Source organism: Pseudophryne corroboree, chromosome 6 (genome assembly GCF_028390025.1).
Source record: "Pseudophryne corroboree isolate aPseCor3 chromosome 6, aPseCor3.hap2, whole genome shotgun sequence".
NCBI classification, from domain to species: Eukaryota; Metazoa; Chordata; class Amphibia; order Anura; family Myobatrachidae; genus Pseudophryne; species Pseudophryne corroboree.
Genome location: NC_086449.1, coordinates 425,551,213 through 425,571,561, shown reverse-complemented (window position 1 = coordinate 425,571,561; position 20,349 = coordinate 425,551,213). Strand labels below are relative to the sequence as shown.

General features: G+C 49.1%; 1 protein-coding gene across 4 annotated transcripts in view; it reads left to right on the top strand.

Annotated features, from left to right (window-relative positions):
- RELN (reelin) overlaps positions 1 to 20,349 on the top strand; it is an 856,893-nt gene that overhangs the window by 740,158 nt on the left and 96,386 nt on the right. The window lies entirely within an intron of this gene.

The following is a 20,349-nucleotide window of genomic DNA, read 5'->3' as shown; positions in this document are numbered from 1 at the left end:
CCCAGTTATTGAGGTAACTTTTATTTTTAGTAATAAAAAATACTATTTGACTGTAAAGTAATACATATGCTGCCACCTAGTGTTCATTTGCTGCATTACATGGTCATTTTTGTTCTTTTGTGAAACTGGTCTTCAAAATGATTATATATTATAGAATATGGGCAGGTATGTAATGTAATGTACCCATTCCTCCATTAAAACAGAATTACAGATTAATATAAAATGAGTTATCTCTGCAATTCTGCCTCTCTACTCTGACAGTCTAATGTGTCCTTTCCGCAAATTCAGGAAAGTTGCTCATATTCCTATTGGTGCAGATTGAGGCCACATGCTTGCTTACCTGAGGTTTGGCTAGTCTATTCTGACCTTCATATTAAGACAATAAAAGGGATACAAAATAGACTACTGTTTTTTTTTTGTAGGTTGGAGCAAATTGTGATTTGTTTCCTTTAAATCACCAGATGTAATACCCAATATTTTGGGGGATAAAATACACATACTTGGGGAATCGCAGCATTTTGTATAACACAAAAAAAAACCTGCCTAGCCCCTTCTACCACTCTATAATAGGGCTGTAATAGACCTGTGGCTCTGGAGGTCTTGATTCTTTCCTGATTGACATACAGTAGCTCCTGATTGACTGCCAGCTATTAACTATCCGGGATACCTGATTTTAACTGCATGGACCCAGTTTTTATGAAACATTTTCTAAGAGTAATCAGATAATTGTTAATTTTAACAGGTGCAACTTTGGTACCCACAGCCAGGACTGGCAACAGAATTTTATAAATTTTGGCCCAGCACATGTATTTCTAAGGGGCCCCCCATAAACCATTCTTAACACGCTCGCATGCAGATATGTCCTCTTACATCCTAGCTGCAGTCATGCTAAACAGCCCTTCAAGTCGCGCCATGCCGTGGCGGGATTCGGAAGCACTGTGCTTTTTTCTTTCTTTCATTTTTTCAGTGAAAATGCGTCTTAGATGCAATGTAATGCAACAGGGCACACAAGCAGCTTCTGCTGATTAAAATATTCAGCATACCTATATTCTGTGTGTAATTGCGGCTGTAACTGCATCCGAAATGCTACGTTCAGGAAAAACACTGTAGCATAGCATTTTGTGTGTAAATACAGCCGCAGTCACACACAGAACATAGGCTTACTGCATATCATTTTAATCAGCAGAAGCTGCTCGGAAAAAAAATGCAGAAAGTGATGCTTGGCGCTACCAAGTCACCCGACACTCACAAGTCATAACGCGACTTTTAGTGCACGGAGCAAAGATGTAAGAGGACACATCTGTATATCAGTGATGTACGGTAAGGTGAGGCAGAGCCTTTCCTGTCATACTAATGTATACACCACAGTTTTGACTATATAAAGTGTATGAACAATACAAAGAATATATTGAAATATATTTTTTGTATTAGTCTAATCATTTTTATAGTCAAAACTCTGGAGTAAAAAGTCTCTGGTTGTTGAGGCATCTGATCATAACTGCTGCACCTGTGTATACGCATCTGTAAGTATGTGTGTGTATGTACTGTATGTGTGTATGTATGTGCGGGTGTGGATGTAGGTTTTCTGACATTTCTGGACTTTAATGTCTGTGCTACTCTGTGGAAAGGACATTAAAGTCCAGACACGTCAGAAAACCTATGGTTTAACTGTTGGATTCTCTACGGCTCCTGTTTATATGGTACTATAGAGATAGATAGATAGATAGACAGACAGACAGACAGACAGACAGACAGACAGACAGACAGACAGACAGATAGATAGATAGATAGATAGATAGATAGATAGATAGATAGATAGATAGATAGATAGATAGAAACTCAGACAGAGAGAGAGCTGTGCTATTTAACAATTTAAAAAATGTATTTCAGTAACACTTATGTTTAGCTTTCTCACCAGACTCCAGTCTCCCTGTCCTTGCTGGGGCATGTTGCTGTCTACACCTCATAGGATCATTGTTGGAGGCTAGTTACAGGGGTTCATGCTACAGGGGGTGGCTGGATACTGGCTACAATATGAGCACACTATATGGTGGGGGGTTTGGAGGCTGGCTATAGGGGAGACCACTATGGGGAAGGGGTTTGAAGGCTGGCTACAGGGGAGCACACTATAGGGGAGGAGCTGGAGGCTGGCTACAAGGGAGCGCAATATGTAGAGGTGGGTTTGGAGGCTGGCTACAGGGGAGCACAGCATGGGGAGAGGTGGTAAGGAGGTTGGCTATAGAGGGCTAAACACACTACAGGGGTGGCTGCAGGTGGGTGGAGTTGGAGTCCATACTGCAGGCTGAGGTTGGGGAGCTGGAGGCTGCAGTAACTTACACAAGCTTACCCGTGGCTGTCAGGAGTCGGGACTGAGGTGAAGGGAGAATCATAGCAGCATGATACGTCACTTGGCCGGCCAGGAGCTGCCAAAGCCCCATGGGACGTTAGTGCCTGGGCAGGGTGGAGCTACACGCATGGACTATTGGAGGCTGCTTACAGCTGCAATGTACTGTAGGGGGGGATCACAGGGAGTCAGCTGTTACTGAATGGACGGGGGGGGGGGGGCAGTTTATTGTTTTTTTTTACTTACTTGGGCGGGCGGAGCGAAGTATTAACATACTCACCAGCACCCGTTTTTGTGCCCCTCTGCCTTGGGGCCTCTCTGAACCACAGGGCCTGGTATAGCTGTCTCCTTTGACCCCCCCCCTTGTCGCCATGCCTGCCCACCGCCCAGGGATCCTAGGAAGGGCACTGTGCCATTCCGAATTGAGATGTTATGTTTATGGTGGGAAGATGCTGAATACAGTAGCACAGGCCTATTACAGGCCTATTATTTTTTTAAAGGCAAGTTGGGCATCCTAACCAAAGACGACAATGACATTGCGGAAAAATTAAACAAGTTTTTCTCGTCAGCATTCACAAGAGACGACCAGATGGCGGGATTGATGTATAGCAGCAATAAGAATGTCCCATTGCTAAGTTCTTATTAAGTGAGGAAGCAGTCTGTGAACGATTAAAAAAATAATAATATTAATAAGTAGTGATGAGCGGGTTCGGTTTCTCGGAAACCGACCCACCCGAACTTCAGCCTTTTTACACGGGTCCGAGGCAGACTCGGATCCTCCCGCCTTGCTCGGTTGACCCGAGCGCGCCCGAACGTCATCATCCCGCTGTCGGATTCTCGCGAGATTCGGATTCTATATAAGCAGCCGCGCGTCGCCGCCATTTTCACACGTGCATTGAGATTGATAGGGAGAGGACGTGGCTGGCGTCCTCTCCGTTATAGTAGAAAATAGTGACTTAGTTATAATTGTGGGGAAGATTGGGGACGGGGAGCAGCTGTTAGGGAGTACAGTGCAGGGTTTTGATTATAATACCACCAGTGAGTTTAATCCGTTGTTTCTCTTCCTGGAAAAAACGCTCCACCATATCTGTGCTCAGTGTGCTGCACTGCTGCATGATATATCTGTGCTGAGTGCACTGCTCACACTGCCTAATTGTGGGGACTGGGGAGCAGTTATAGCAGGAGTACAGTGCACAGTTTTGCTGACAGTGACCACCAGTCCAGTATACGTTTGTCTGCCTGAAAAACACTCCTGTGGTGGCTTTTTTTTTCTTTATACTAGTTTAGCAGTCTGCTGACAGTGTCCACCAGGTCCGTTATTATTATACAGTATATTATATATATATAGCAGTACGGTAGGCCACGGCTGTACCTACCTCTGTGTCGTCAGTGCACTCGTCGTCCATAAGTAATATAATACTATACTATCCATCCATCTACATTGTATACCTGTGGTGGCTTTTTTTTTCTTCATACTAGTTTAGCAGTCTGCTGACAGTGTCCACCAGGTCCGTTATTATTATACAGTATATTATATATATATATATATATAGCAGTACGGTAGGCCACGGCTGTACCTACCTCTGTGTCGTCAGTGCACTCGTCCTCCATAAGTAATATAATACTATACTATCCATCCATCTACATTGTATACCTGTGGTGGCTTTTTTTTTCTTCATACTAGTTTAGCAGTCTGCTGACAGTGTCCACCAGGTCCGTTATTATTATACAGTATATTATATATAGCAGTACGGTAGGCCACGGCTGTACCTACCTCTGTGTCGTCAGTGCACTCGTCGTCCATAAGTAATATAATACTATACTATCCATCCATCTACATTGTATACCTGTGGTGGTTTTTTTTTTCTTCATACTAGTTTAGCAGTCTGCTGACAGTGTCCACCGGGTCCGTTATTATTATACAGTATATATATATATAGCAGTACGGTAGGCCACGGCTGTACCTACCTCTGTGTCGTCAGTGCACTCGTCGTCCATAAGTAATATAATACTATACTATCCATCCATCTACATTGTATACCTGTGGTGGCTTTTTTTTTCTTCATACTAGTTTAGCAGTCTGCTGACAGTGTCCACCAGGTCCGTTATTATTATACAGTATATTATATATATATATATATATAGCAGTACGGTAGGCCACGGCTGTACCTACCTCTGTGTCTCAAGTGCACTCGTCCTCCATAAGTAATATAATACTATACTATCCATCCATCTACATTGTATACCTGTGGTGGCTTTTTTTTTCTTCATACTAGTTTAGCAGTCTGCTGACAGTGTCCACCAGGTCCGTTATTATTATACAGTATATTATATATAGCAGTACGGTAGGCCACGACTGTACCTACCTCTGTGTCATCAGTGCACTCGTCGTCCATAAGTAATATAATACTATACTATCCATCCATCTACATTGTATACCTGTGGTGGCTTTTTTTTCCTTCATACTAGTTTAGCAGTCTGCTGACAGTGTCCACCAGGTCCGTTATTATTATACAGTATATATATATATATATATATATATATAGCAGTACGGTAGGCCACGGCTGTACCTACCTCTGTGTCGTCAGTGCACTCGTCGTCCATAAGTAATATAATACTATACTATCGATCCATCTACATTGTATACCTGTGGTGGCTTTTTTTTTCTTCATACTAGTTTAGCAGTCTGCTGACAGTGTCCACCAGGTCCGTTATTATTATAATACAGTATATTATATATATATACATATAGCAGTACGGTAGGCCACGGCTGTACCTACCTCTGTGTCGTCAGTGCACTCGTCGTCCATAAGTAATATAATACTATACTATCCATCCATCTACATTGTATACCTGTGGTGGCTTTTAGTTGTGCGCATTAAAATATGGAGAACAAAAATGTGGAGGTTAAAAAAATAGGGAAAGATCAAGATCCACTTCCACCTCGTGCTGAAGCTGCTGCCACTAGTCATGGCCGAGACGCTGAAATGCCATCAACGTCGTCTGCCAAGGCCGATGCCCAATGTCATAGTACAGAGCATGTAAAATCCAAAACACAAAAGTTCAGTAAAATGACCCAAAAATCAAAATTAAAAGCGTCTGAGGAGAAGCGTAAACTTGCCAATATGCCATTTACGACACGGAGTGGCAAGGAACGGCTGAGGCCCTGGCCTATGTTCATGGCTAGTGGTTCAGCTTCACATGAGGATGGAAGCACTCATCCTCTCGCTAGAAAAAAGAAAAGACTTAAGCTGGCAAAAGCACAGCAAAGAACTGTGCGTTCTTCGAAATCACAAATCCCCAAGGAGAGTCCAATTGTGTTGGTTGCGATGCCTGACCTTCCAACACTGGACGGGAAGAGCTTGCGCCTTCCACCATTTGCACGCCCCCTGCAAGTGCTGGAAGGAGCACCCGCAGTCCAGTTCCTGATAGTCAAATTGAAGATGTCAGTGTTGAAGTACACCAGGATGAGGATATGGGTGTTGCTGGCGCTGGGGAGGAAATTGACAAGGAGGATTCTGATGGTGATGTGGTTTGTTTAAGTCAGGCACCCGGGGAGACACCTGTTGTCCGTGGGAGGAATATGGCCATTGACATGCCTGGTCAAAATACAAAAAAAAATCAGCTCTTCAGTGTGGAATTATTTCAACAGAAATGCGGACAACTGGTGTCAAGCCGTGTGTTGCCTTTGTCAAGCTGTAATAAGTAGGGGTAAGGACGTTAACCACCTCGGAACATCCTCCCTTATACGTCACCTGCAGCGCATTCATAATAAGTCAGTGACAAGTTCAAAAACTTTGGGCAACAGCGGAAGCAGTCCACCGACCAGTAAATCCCTTCCTCTTGTAACCAAGCTCCCGCAAACCACACCACCAACTCCCTCAGTGTCAATTTCCTCCTTACCCAGGAAAGCCAATAGTCCTGCAGGCCATGTCACTGGCAAGTCTGACGAGTCCTCTCCTGCCTGGGATTCCTCCGATGCATCCTTGAGTGTAACGCCTACTGCTGCTGGCGCTGCTGTTGTTGCTGCTGGGAGTCGATCGTCATCCCAGAGGGGAAGTCGGAAGACCACTTGTACTACTCCCAGTAAGCAATTGACTGTCCAACAGTCCTTTGCGAGGAAGATGAAATATCACAGCAGTCATCCTGTTGCAAAGCGGATAACTCAGGCCTTGACAACTATGTTGGTGTTAGACGTGCATCCAGTATCCGCCGTTAGTTCACGGGGAACTAGAGAATTGCTTGAGGTAGTGTGCCCCCGTTACCAAATACCATCTAGGTTCCACGTCTCTAGGCAGGTGATACCGAGAATGTACACGGACGTCAGAAAAAGACTCACCAGTGTCCTAAAAAATGCAGTTGTACCCAATGTCCACTTAACCACGGACATGTGGACAAGTGGAGCAGGGCAGACTCAGGACTATATGACTGTGACAGCCCACTGGGTAGATGTACTGCCTCCCGCTGCAAGAACAGCAGCGGCGGCACCAGTAGCAGCATCTCGCAAACGCCAACTCGTTCCTAGGCAGGCTACGCTTTGTATCACCGCTTTCCAGAATACGCACACAGCTGAAAACCTCTTACGGCAACTGAGGAAGATCATCGCAGAATGGCTTACCCCAATTGGACTCTCCTGGGGATTTGTGGCATCGGACAACGCCAGCAATATTGTGCGTGCATTACATCTGGGCAAATTCCAGCACGTCCCATGTTTTGCACATACCTTGAATTTGGTGGTGCAGAATTATTTAAAAAACGACAGGGGCGTGCAAGAGATGCTGTCGGTGGCCAGAAGAATTGCGGGCCACTTTCGGCGTACAGGCACCGCGTATAGAAGACTGGAGCACCACCAAAAACACCTGAACCTGCCCTGCCATCATCTGAAGCAAGACGTGGTAACGAGGTGGAATTCAACCCTCTATATGCTTCAGAGGATGGAGGAGCAGCAAAAGGCCATTCAAGCCTATACATCTGCCCACGATATAGGCAAAGGAGGTGGAATGCACCTGTCTCAAACGCAGTGGAGAATGATTTCAACGTTGTGCAAGGTTCTGCAACCTTTTGAACTTGCCACACGTGAAGTCAGTTCAGACACTGCCAGCCTGAGTCAGGTCATTCCCCTCATCAGGCTTTTGCAGAAGAAGCTGGAGGCATTGAAGGAGGAGCTAAAACAGAGCGATTCCGCTAGGCATGTGGGACTTGTGGATGGAGCCCTTCATTCGCTTAACCAGGATTCACGGGTGGTCAATCTGTTGAAATCAGAGCACTACATTTTGGCCACCGTGCTCGATTCTAGATTTAAAACCTACGTTGGATCTCTCTTTCCGGCAGACACAAGTCTGCAGAGGTTCAAAGACCTGCTGGTGAGAAAATTGTCAAGTCAAACGGAACGCGACCCATCAACATCTCCTCCTTCACATTCTCCCGCAACTGGGGGTGCGAGGAAAAGGCTACGAATTCCGAGCCGACCCGCTGGCGGTGATGCAGGGCAGTCTGGAGCGACTGCTGATGCTGACATCTGGTCCGGACTGAAGGACCTGCCAACGATTACTGACATGTCGTCTACTGTCACTGCATATGATTCTCTCACCATTGAAAGAATGGTGGAGGATTATATGAGTGACCGCATCCAAGTAGGCACGTCAGACAGTCTGTACGTATACTGGCAGGAAAAAGAGGCAATTTGGAGGCCCTTGCACAAACTGGCTTTATTCTACCTAAGTTGCCCTCCCTCCAGTGTGTACTCCGAAAGAGTGCTTAGTGCCGCAGCTCACCTTGTCAGCAATCGCCGTACGAGGTTACTTCCAGAAAATGTGGAGAAGATGATGTTCATTAAAATGAATTATAATCAATTCCTCCATGGAGACATTCACCAGCAGCAATTGCCTCCAGAAAGTACACGGGGACCTGAGATGGTGGATTCCAGTGGGGACGAATTAATAATCTGTGAGGAGGGGGACGTACACAGTGAAAGGGGTGAGGAATCGGACGATGAGGAGGAGGTGGACATCTTGCCTCTGTAGAGCCAGTTTGTGCAAGGAGAGATTGATTGCTTCTTTTTTGGTGGGGGCCCAAACCAACCAGTCATTTCAGTCACAGTCGTGTGGCAGACCCTGTCGCTGAAATGATGGGTTCGTTAAAGTGTGCATGTCCTGTTTATACAACATAAGGGTGGGTGGGAGGGCCCAAGGACAATTCCATCTTGCACCTCTTTTTTCTTTCATTTTTCTTTGCGTCATGTGCTGTTTGGGGAGTATTTTTTTGAAGGGCCATCCTGCGTGACACTGCAGTGACACTCCTAGATGGGCCAGGTGTTTGTGTCGGCCACTTGTGCCGCTTAGCTTCGTCACACAGCGACCTTGGTGCGCCTCTTTTTTTCTTTGCGTCATGTGCTGTTTGGGAAATATTTTTTTCAAGTGCCATCCTGTCTGACACTGCAGTGCCACTCCTAGATGGGCCAGGTGTTTGTGTCGGCCACTTGGGTCGCTTAGCTTAGTCACACAGCTACCTCGGTGCAAATTTTAGGACTAAAAATAATATTGTGAGGTGTTCAGAATAGACTGAAAATGAGTGGAAATTATGGTTATTGAGGTTAATAATACTATGGGATCAAAATGACCCCCAAATTCTATGATTTAAGCTGTTTTTTAGGGTTTTTTGAAAAAAACACCCGAATCCAAAACACACCCGAATCCGACAAAAAAAATTCGGTGAGGTTTTGCCAAAACGCGTTCGAACCCAAAACACGGCCGCGGAACCGAACCCAAACCCAAAACACAAAACCCGAAAAATTTCCGGTGCACATCACTATTAATAAGTCACCTGGTCCCGACGGAATTCACCCAAGGGTTCTCATGGAGCTACACTCTGAATTAGCAAGACCCCTTTATTTGATTTTTATTGACTCACTTACATCAGGCATGGTTCCCAAAGACTGGCGTATAGCGTAAATAGTGCCGATATTTAAAAAGGGACGTAAATCTGAACCGGGTAGTTATAGACCAGTAAGTCTTACATCTATAGTGGGGAAAGTACTGTAAGGTATTTTAAGGGATAAAAGGTTTCATCCATGTTGGTTTCTATTAATAACCTTATTGGTTTCCTTGAAACCAATAAGGTTATTAATAGAAACCAACATGGATTTGTGAAAGATAGATCATGTCAAACTAACTTAATAGGCTTTTATGAAACAGTTAGTGTAAACCTAGATCAAACCTAGATCAGAGTAAAGAGGTGGATGTAATTTTTTTAGACTTTGCTAAAGCTTTTGATACAGTACCTCATGAGACATCTACAAATTAAGAGAACTTGGGCTAGGGAGCACAATATGCACTTGGGTTAGTAATTGGTTGGATAAAAGGGAGCAGCAAGTGGTGGTAAATGGAACTTTTTCTAAATGGACTGAAGTACTAAGTGGTGTACCACAGGGGTCTGTAGTTGGACCACTATTGTTCACAGTTTCATAAATGATCTAGAAGTAGGTCTAGAGAACACAGTGTCAATTTTTGCAGACAATACCAAACTGTGTAAGGTTATAAATTCTGTGGAGGATGCTGAGTCTCTTCAGAATGACTTATTTAAACTGGAAACATGGGCAGCAAAATGGAGAATGAAGTTCAGTATAGACAAATTTAAGGTAATGCACTTCGATAGCAAGAACAAGAATACTACCTACATACTAAATGGGGAAAAACTAGGAGATTCTGTACTGGAAAAAGATTTAGGTGTTCACAGATAACAAACATAACAGTAGTACCCAAAGTAGGAATGCAGCAAAAAAAGGCAAACAAGGTATTAGCATGCATGAAGCGGGGAATTGATGCAAGTGATGAGAGTGTTATATTCCCATTATATAAATCACTAGTGAGGCCAGATCTTGAATACTGTGCACAATTATGGGCACCATACTACAAAAAGGATATCCTGGAACTAGAAAAGGTTCAGAGAAGGGCGACCAAATTGATTAAGGGGATGAAGATGCTAGAATTCAAGGAACGGCTTGCTGGGCTAGGCATGTTTACACTGGAAAAGAGATTAAGAGGGGACATGATTAACATTTACAAATACATAAGGGATCAATACACAGGGGATTTGTTGTTGGTAAGATCATCACAAAGGACATGTGGACACCCACTTAGGTTAGAGGAGAGGAGATTTCGCCCACAGAAATGGAAAGGTTTCTTCACAGTAAGGGGAATACATATTTGGAATTTCCTGCCTGAGAGAGTAGTAATGGCGGACTCGGGGCCTAATTCAGACCTGATCGTAGCCGTGCAAAATTTACGATCAGCCACCCTGACATGCGGGGGGACTCCCAGCAGAGGGCTAGTCCGCCCTGCATGTCTGGCCCTCCCCCCACCGCAAAGGTACAAAAGCATTGCACGGCGGCGATGCTTTTGTATCTGAAGAGTAGCTCCCTACCAGCGCAGCTCCTGCGCGCTGGCAGGGAGCTGCCTGTCGCTCTCCAGGTCGCAGAGGCTGCGTGTGACATCACGCAGCTGCTGCGGCACGGTCCGGGCACGCCTGCGTTGTTCGGACCGCGCCCCAAAACGGCGGCCCAATGCCACCGGCCCATCCCCTCCCACTCAGTGAACGACTCTGCCTGACCGATCGCATCTCTGACATGCAAAAATGAACAGCAGTGATCAGGTCTGAATTAGGCCCTCGGCCCTTACTTTTAAGAATGGGATAGATAAATCCCTAATGGATAAGGATATACAGGGTTATGGTGGGTAAATCATGTACTATAGTAATAATAAAAAAAAGGAGTATTTTAATTAACAGCTAAACATTCACCACAGTTAAAATTAGTCTTAAAAACATTACAGTGTAGGAGATCACTAACAGGTTGAACTTGATGGACAAATTGTCTTTTTTCAACCTCAGAAACTATGTTAACTTACTATGTTACAGAAGGGTGGTCTTTGCATTTATTTCTTTATTAAACCTCACACGTCAGATGCTTCCACGCGCCACTCAAGCACACTTATCTTATGAAATAAAGACACCACAACTGTAGTTGGCGTGAAAGGGGTCAGCTTTTATTTTCTGACTGAGAGGGAGGCCTATTAAATACTAAAACTAAAATGCAGACTTCCCTCTCTAACTAAAGGTGGCGAGGAGAAGAACGGTTAAACATAATAAATGTAACATGGGTGATAAACATTATAATACATAAAAACAAGCAGTAAAAAACATATGTGTGAGGGAGCCTCCTGCCCCAGATGTTCCGGGATCGGCCTCCTGCCTCCATCCCAGACATCGAAAATCAAAAATCCAAGGACAGGGGTCGACCTTCTGCCACTACCCCTGTCCCCCAACGGTTGCAGGGACGGAGGTACGCTCCGCCCCTACGGGATAAAAGTTGGGCCACCGGCCCCGACATCCACATATGTTTTATACTAATTATATGGACCCACTTGTCAAAATGATGCCCGTAAACTAATTCTAAAAGATATAAATTACCTATAAATACACCCAAACTGACTAACTGTGAACTCATCATTAAATTTAAGTAACCGTTCAGAAAACCGGCCACCGAAAGCCGACACAATGAACCCAACAGTAAAACCAAAACCAACTCTGTTTTGTTTGTTTTTTGGGGCGGGAGGGCGGGTTACGTGAAGACACTGAAAGAGGCAGGAAATGGTGGATTAGCCACCTATATCCAGGCTGTACAGCCCCTATCCACAATCCGGCCAATGGCCTCCCGGTTCCTCCCTCTACGTTCCTCCCACTACAAAAACATTAACCCCTTGCAGGCCAAAGTGATGCACCGAGCAGCGCTCTGCAAGCACGGACTGTGTGTTTATGCTGCTGCTTTCATATTCTATTCATTACGCAAGTCTTAAACCTCACACGTCAGATGCTTCCACGCGCCACTCAAGCACACTTATCTTATGAAATAAAGACACCACAACTGTAGTTGGCGTGAAAGGGGTCAGCTTTTATTTTCTGACTGAGAGGGAGGCCTATTAAATACTAAAACTAAAATGCAGACTTCCCTCTCTAACTAAAGGTGGCGAGGAGAAGAACGGTTAAACATAATAAATGTAACATGGGTGATAAACATTATAATACATAAAAACAAGCAGTAAAAAACATATGTGTGAGGGAGCCTCCTGCCCCAGATGTTCCGGGATCGGCCTCCTGCCTCCATCCCAGACATCGAAAATCAAAAATCCAAGGACAGGGGTCGACCTTCTGCCACTACCCCTGTCCCCCAACGGTTGCAGGGACGGAGGTACGCTCCGCCCCTACGGGATAAAAGTTGGGCCACCGGCCCCGACATCCACATATGTTTTATACTAATTATATGGACCCACTTGTCAAAATGATGCCCGTAAACTAATTCTAAAAGATATAAATTACCTATAAATACACCCAAACTGACTAACTGTGAACTCATCATTAAATTTAAGTAACCGTTCAGAAAACCGGCCAACTGCCAGGTTACTAACCTGCCACCGCCACCGAACTAAAAAACCCACAGAACAAAAACAGCAAAACTAACTAGAGAGACCTAACAAATCACAAGAGAAAACAAAATGAACTATCAAAAGGAAAGAACTATCTAAAGGGACCTAAGAATGTGAATAATGTCCTCCAGGAAGATCAGCATGCCAGCCGGGGACAAATGCACCCCGTCAGACCGGTATTGTGTCGGATCACGGTAGGAAATACCCCCATGCGGCACAACCAGCCCGCCATGCTGGAGGACAGCACGCCCAACGACCGAATTGACCCTCCTCCGAACCAGGTCAATCGCCCCGGGGTTAAAGGCTCCGCGCCAAGACCGCCGGGGAACGATGTCCGACCAGAGGATGAGGCAAAACGGCCAGTCAGCCATGAGTTCCAGTAGCTGGCGCCTGATTTCGAGGCGAATGTCGAGCCCAGTGCGGCGTACCAGATCATTGCCCCCCAGATGCAAGACCAAAATCAGGGGGTACCCAAATCGGCCAACTGCCGCCCGAAGCCAGTCCCGCAGGCTATCCCAGCGGAGGCCTCTACGCCCCAACCAGCGCACAGCCTGCAGCTCCGGAAACCGGCCGGTGTCGCAGGCCAGAGTCGACACGGACAGCCAATATATGTAGGAATGGCCGACAAACCATAGAAAGTGCGGATCTAATCGCCGCCCTGCAAAAGAAGGTGTGACTAAGGTTAGGAATGAAATAAATAAGGTATGTAAATGATAAACCTGACTGCATCCCTAACGGGGAGGGAGTGGGGGGGGGGGGGGCGCCCAATTTGACTTGAGGCAAAAACAAAACTTCGTTAGCCGGCAAAAGCCGAAATTAAAACCAACGATAAAACAAAAATTCCTCAAGGCCCCCGCAATCACAAAGTGCAACTGCGACGAGCGGCTAGTCCTCAAAGGGGCGCACTGGGAGGAAAAGGCCTGATATAGCGTCTGACTGCACCAGACCTCCACCTACCCAGTGCCCGGACTTCGACCTCGGACCAACCCGCCGCAGCGGCAGCTGAAGCAGCGCCGATGCGGAAAGAGTGAGTCCCATAGTCGGCCGGAGATAGACCCAGGTACAAGACACAACGCCCCAAAACCGACCGGAATTGATATCTGGTCAACGGGGAGCCGTCACTATGGACGAGCCACCCGGTGGGCGTTGGAGGCCGTATGGACGAATATGCCCGGGCCGCGGAAACTGGACAAATGCCCCGCGCACGAGCCGGACCCATTCGAACCCACTGCCCCCTGCCGGCTACGTCAGTCTTGGAGCGCTGAATCCTGCACCATAAACCGTCGGGGCGGATGACGACGTGGGCCTCCAGCATGGGCGAGACCGAAGCCCGAGAGACGGACACCAGCTCACCCACCCTGAACGCACCGTGGAAGGCCATAGTAAAGGCCGCCCGGAAGAGGCAAACCTCGTATCCCGAAAAGCAAATGCTCTGTAGGGATCCCAAAATCCGCCTCAGCAAAGCGCCGGTGATCGGCTGGCGAGTATCCGGGAGGGTCGGGGTGGCCCGAGCCCAACCTTTCAACACCCGCCGGAGGAAAAAGGACTTCGTAAAATCCGCTTCCCCCCGCAGCTGCAGAAAGTAAGAGATACCTGCCAGAACCCTGTTAACAGACGCCCGCGAAATCCCGTCGGAGTACAGAACCCAGATGTAATCTAAAAGTAAATCATGAGAGGTCTTACCACACTGTCCTCTCTCCAGGAGGAAGCAACACCACCGCTCCCAGGCGGCCCGATAGGCCGCAAAAGTTGCAGGGGCCAATGACCTGTGGGCTAACGCCTCCAATCCGGGTGGATGACCTGCCACACAGAAGCAGGACATAATTCCCCATGGAGGAGAGCTGCAGGAGCCAAGCGCCTAAATCGCCGCAAATCGCCGCGTGACAGGGCATCTGCAATTTCATTACGCATGCCAGGGACATGTTTGGCTCGCAACGTAATGTTGTTGACCAAACATAACAAAACTATCTGCGCAATGACTCGCAATACCGGCAAGGACGTGGATTTTTGGCGGTTGATGGCAAAAACCACACCCAGATTGTCGCACCAGAAGACAACATGTTTATTACGCAGGGCATCGCGCCATAATTCTAAAGCGACCAGAATAGGAAAAATTTCCAACAACAGCATGTTCGTAGTGAGGCCCATGCGAAGCCAGGCATGCGGCCAAGGAGAGGCACACCAACGACCTGCAAAGTAAGCGCCGAACCCGAACGCGCCGGAGGCGTCCGTGAAAAGCTCCAGGGTCGGGCTAGACACGATCGCCTCCTGCCAAATACAGGTGCCGTTGAAACGAACAAGAAATTCGTCCCAAATGCTTAGATCCCGACGGATTTCGAGGGACAACCTGAGGAAATGATGCGGGCGTCTAACCCCCACGGTAGCCCGTTCCAATTTTCTACAGAAAACCCTGCCCATGGGGATAACTTTGCAAGCAAAGTTAAACAGGCCCAATAGGGATTGGGCCTGTTTGAGAGTGAGCTTGCCCGCGGACAGCGCATATATGATACCGTCACGTAAACGCAACACCTTGTCCGCAGGAAGCCTACAGAGACCACCGACCGTATCAATCTGGATCCCGAGGTAAACCAAAGAGGCGGAGGGTCCCTCCGTCTTTTCTGGTGCAACCGGAACCCCGAAGCGTGCAAAGAGGGCCAGAGCCCCCTGCAGCAGGTTGACGCAGCGAGGGGAGTCTGAGGGGCCGATAAAAAGAAAATCGTCCAAGTAGTGGGAAATTCCCCGTTCCCCCGTTGCCTGCTGGAGACACCAGTGGAGGAAGGAACTGAATCTCTCAAAGTAGGCGCAAGAGATAGAACAACCCATAGGGAGGCACCGATCTATGTAGTAGCCATCGTCCAGCTTAAAACTAGTGATGAGCGGATTCGGTTTTACTCGGTTTTACTCGGTTCTCAAAACAGCATCTTATTGGCTCTCGGATGTCACGTGTTTTGGATAGCCAATAAGATGCCGTTTTGAGAACCGAGTAAAACCGAGTAAAACCGAGTAAAACCGAACCTCGCTCATCACTACTTAAAACCCATAAACCTGAAGGCGGAAGGGTGCAGCGGAAGGAGACGAAACGCAGACTGGATGTCCAACTTACACATAACTGCCCCTGGGCCAAAAGACCGTACGGTGTCAATGGCCGAATCAAAGGACAGGTAAACGACCCTACACTGGTCAGCAGGGATAGCATCATTAACCGAGGACCCCACAGGACAGGAAAGGTGTTGGATGAGGCGAAATTTGCCCGCTGTCTTTTTGGGTACTACGCCTACGGGGGACAAGACCAAATCTGGCAAGGGGGGTTCCCGGAAAGGGCCTATCATCCTCCCTAAGGCCACCTCTGCCTCTACCTTGTGCCGGAGCACGTCCGGAAACTCCCGAGCCGAACGCAGGTTAGTACCCGCCCCAGGACCCACCCGTCCATGTATCGGCAAGGGGAAACCTGACGTGAAACCCAAGTGTAAAAATTGGGCGTCCCCCGACCGCGGGTATCGTCGCAGCCACGGAATGAGCGCGCTAAGTCTAATTGGGGTGGGAGCTGTGGCTAGCGCCGGTGGCCGCGGGAGCGCGACTCTGTCGGGGCTGCGAGCCAAAAGCACTCCCGGTCCCAGGACTGGGGCAATCCTTAATCCCGTGGCCCCCGCCACATCTGATGCAGGAGTGGCGAAAACGACATCGCCCCCCCAAGTCGCATTGTGCATTATTAAAAGCGAAGCATTTCCCATGCCCCGCGCGCCCTGCGCCTCCGCGAAAGCCGGAAGAACGAGAGGCAGGTTTTTTTGCCCATCGTCTTGCCGTGCCGCCGTCATCAGTGGCGGCCGAACCTTGTGTCAGTTCAGAGCACAATTCCACGTCTTTTTTACCAAAGTTATAGATCTGCCGGCCGTGTTGTTTGCGTCGGAAATCCTCGTCGTAGCGCCGCCAGGCAGACCCTTTGTACTTATGGTACAGAACGTGTATGAGAAATTGATAGCGCACCACGTTCATATGTTCATCCGGGCGCGTCTCTAGGTAACACGCCGCAAAGATCAACATGCAGCGTACCCAATTCTGGTAGGACCGCAAAGCGTCCTCACTACCCTGCCCCTTTTTCTTAGCCGAAAGCAAGGCTTTGCGATCGTCGCTGGTAAGGGCAAAAATGTTCACATATTGGCCCTTACGGATGCGGTCCCGGAGCCGGGGCCTGAGTCCACGTTGTACTGCCGTATTGGCGCAGTGCACGGTGTCCGATTCAACCGATACTTGGGATGCGGACGAGGTGGAATACCGACGCTCCCGTCGTCTGCGACGCTTTACCCTGTGCAAGCCACCATCTGAGGAGGACAGACCCTCCGAGGAAGTAGAGGCAAGGGAGGAATCTGTGCCCCGACGCCTGCGCCTACTGCGCTTGTCGGAAATCCTACCCGCGCTGCTACCTATGCTAGAGGCGCTAGAGCGAGTACCCGAACCCAAGCCGCTAGCGCTCCCCTTGGACCAGTCAGGGTCCGAGGAAGACTCACCTGCTCGAGAGGGAACGCCGTCCGCACCTCCGGCCACCGAACGACTCGTGGATACACCGGCGGACTCCATTGCCGACCCGACTACCGTGGCTGGGGAGACAAAAGAGACATTGTTCCCCTGCTCCACCACCGGTCCCGCAGCCACCGGGGGCGGGGCAGAAGGGGGGGTAGTCGCGCCAGGAGACAGAAGTGGGATAAGGGATTGCGCGATGCTATCCGCCAAGGAAGCGGTGGGTCGCCCCAGTCCCCCGGGTACGGAGGATAACAAGGGAGCCACCGCTGACACCACAGCGGCACAAATGGCGGACAAGACAGTGGCGTCCACCAAGGGTGCAGCCGCAGGGGCAGGTGAAGTAAGAACGGACCCCCTCCGCGAGTCACGCGCCCGACGTGAGGTACGCAAACCTCCCGTCGGGAGCAAGGATCCGGAGGATCCCTCACTGTCGGGAATCATGGCACCACCGTCTGGCTGCGCCAGATCGCGTATAGACCGCCGACCCCTCGACCGTCTACCGACCCGAGCGTCAGCCACAGGAGGAGAAGTAGGAGAGTCTTCACCACTAGAAGGGAGGAGCGCGACGTCGGACTGAGAGCTGACCGCAGAAGCGTCGGCAGTTGAAAATTGGATGCGGGGAGGGGGTGCTGGTTCGTGAGCCGCCCGCGCACGCCGCCCCCTAGTGGGGTGATTAGCCGGCAGGCGCGACCCCGGCCGCTGTCTGCCAGGAGGCGCGCGGCCACGGGCGGCGGCCGAACCACTCGCCAAGGCGGGCGGCCTGGAAGGGCCCGACGCCCCAGGCCCCACCACGAGAGGGGAGGTCGGGTGGGCAGGCACACCGCGGACGGGCGCGGGCCGCCCCCGTACGACCGGCCCTGCACTGTCTGTAACAGATAATGCCCCCCCCGCTGGCGCGGAGCAGGGGCGACGCCCCACCCCAACGCGAGAGGGCGCTGACCGTACGGGTAGGGGGGGTAGTGGCACAGAGGGGGTAAGCCTCATGTGGGCCCCCCTGCTGTGCGCCATGTTTGCTGCACGCGCAGGCAGTAGTCCAGCTGCCGCGCGACCCCCCACCCGCCCACTAACAGAGGCAGCCGTGTTGGGGACTGGTGGGAGCCGCCGGGCGGGAGCTCCGCCCCCGCCCCACGTGACCCGCGCGGCCACCCGCTGTAAGAAGCGGCGGGGCCAGGGACGGCAAAACACCGTCCCTGGCAAGCCGCCTGAGGCTTCTCCTGCTCCCCGGCGCTCCGTCCCCCGCCGCTGAGTGCAGCGGGGAAGGAGACGGGGAGGAAGCACGTGGGGGAGCGCGGGTGGGCGGCCGAGCTCGGCCGCGCACAGCCCTCGTCTCCCTCACAGCAGCCACAGCATCCGCAGCAGCAGGGCTTCCCCGACCCGGCGGGACATCAGGAGAATCTAAAAGCCGGGCGGGGAGGCCAGCGCTGCGTGAAGGACGAGGCATGGTCCAGGGAGAGGGGGCTGAGGAGTCACTCGCAGCAAGGAGGGGGAAATGAGAGATATATAATCTCTAAGAGAAGGAGGAGAAACAGTAGGAATAAAAAAGTTAGCAATAGCAATAGGAATGAATGTAGAAGTAGAAAGACAGGAAAGATAAGATATGGAAAAAGTGAAGGAAAATAAGTATGAATTACTGAATGCTGGATAATACTTGCACTGCCTCACGTGAAGACACTGAAAGAGGCAGGAAATGGTGGATTAGCCACCTATATCCAGGCTGTACAGCCCCTATCCACAATCCGGCCAATGGCCTCCCGGTTCCTCCCTCTACGTTCCTCCCACTACAAAAACATTAACCCCTTGCAGGCCAAAGTGATGCACCGAGCAGCGCTCTGCAAGCACGGACTGTGTGTTTATGCTGCTGCTTTCATATTCTATTCATTACGCAGTCTTTCTTTCTTTCTTTATGACGGATCAGATTAATGATAATGCAGCTATCTTGCCAGAGAGAAGCTCTTGTTAGTGATTTTCCCCCCAGCTATTTTGTACTTTTCCTCTGTGCCTAAAGTAAGATAAAGCAATATTTGTACATGCAGATTCTAAATGAAGTTAGTTTAATCATAACAGCTACAGAAATAATTATCAAATTTGTAGATTTAGCCTTTTCCTGAAGTGGCCATAGTGCTGATCTGCCCTGTGCCTGCGAAATATTTTAATTGTTTCCAGATATTTACATTTCATGTACTGCAAAGAATGCTGTGCCCTTATTGAGCATGAGACTTACATAATTTCTGGCCAGAGGGCCACTGAAAGATGGGCCCGATTCAGCATGGAACACATCTACAATGCGTTCGCATGCTGAAGCCCTTCTGCAGTGTGCGCACACGCAGAAGCAGCACTGCTCGTGCACACACAGTGAGATGCGACCGCATCTCACATATGCGAATGCCTGTGCCTGATTGACAGGCAGAGGCGTTCCCGGGGGGTGAGAGGGGGCGTCAACGCGGTGTTTGAGGGCGGCATTGATGGGGGCCGCAGTCTGGACAATGCAAGCGTGTCCGGACCGTTTACGGGGCAGGCCATGGCGGCTGCGTGACCTCACATGTACCCTCTGCGACCAGAAACATGGTAGGTAGCCATCTGCCTTCGTAAGCATTCACATGTTAGCAAGGGGGGTGGGGAGGCGGCAGCGAGGCAAATTGCCCTGTGCTGGGCATCCCCCCGCATGCACGATAACTACAACCCATGCTGCATTAGACCCTATGTCCGCATGTTTGGTTATGAGACACATTGGTTGCGCGTGTGTCTAATTCACTGTGACTTTTTGTGCCATATAATTGCTATTGGGCTTAATCAAATAAACTCTTGATACCTTTCTACAAATAAATGGTGCTGTCCCTTGCTTCACTACAGAAGTTTCAATCAAGTCTCTTTACCATTTCACAGCACATTATCATTGAGCAGATTCCAGTAATAGGTTTTATTATGCCATCATCATTCCTCAGCTAGGTGTCTTAGAGGGATCATTATGCTACATACTGTAACATATCAAATCATGTTTAAAGTGATTAC